Consider the following 310-nt stretch of genomic DNA (forward strand, 5'->3'; position numbering starts at 1 on the left):
GCTCTTCCTTTCTCTGGTCTTTCTCGTAAAGTCTGAAAAAGGATGGCCGCTTATAGCTAACACTGCACTACATGAACTAAGAGTAATCTTCCTAGGTGGAAAAGAATTTGGATTCCAGGTTTCGACTACAGGTGGATCAGGTTCCCTTCAACTAATATCTGCCTGTGATGCTACGTTATGATTCGGCCTCCTTCTTATTACGAAACCTAGAAAAGATGTTACTTTAACCCTTTCCCTGTCACCCCTCCAGAGGCGAACATTTTTCTAGCTGTCACAGGTCTTTGATATTTTTTGTTTTTTTAATAGTAGA

This window comes from Penaeus monodon, chromosome 23, assembly GCF_015228065.2.
Source record: "Penaeus monodon isolate SGIC_2016 chromosome 23, NSTDA_Pmon_1, whole genome shotgun sequence".
Lineage (NCBI taxonomy): Eukaryota > Metazoa > Arthropoda > Malacostraca > Decapoda > Penaeidae > Penaeus > Penaeus monodon.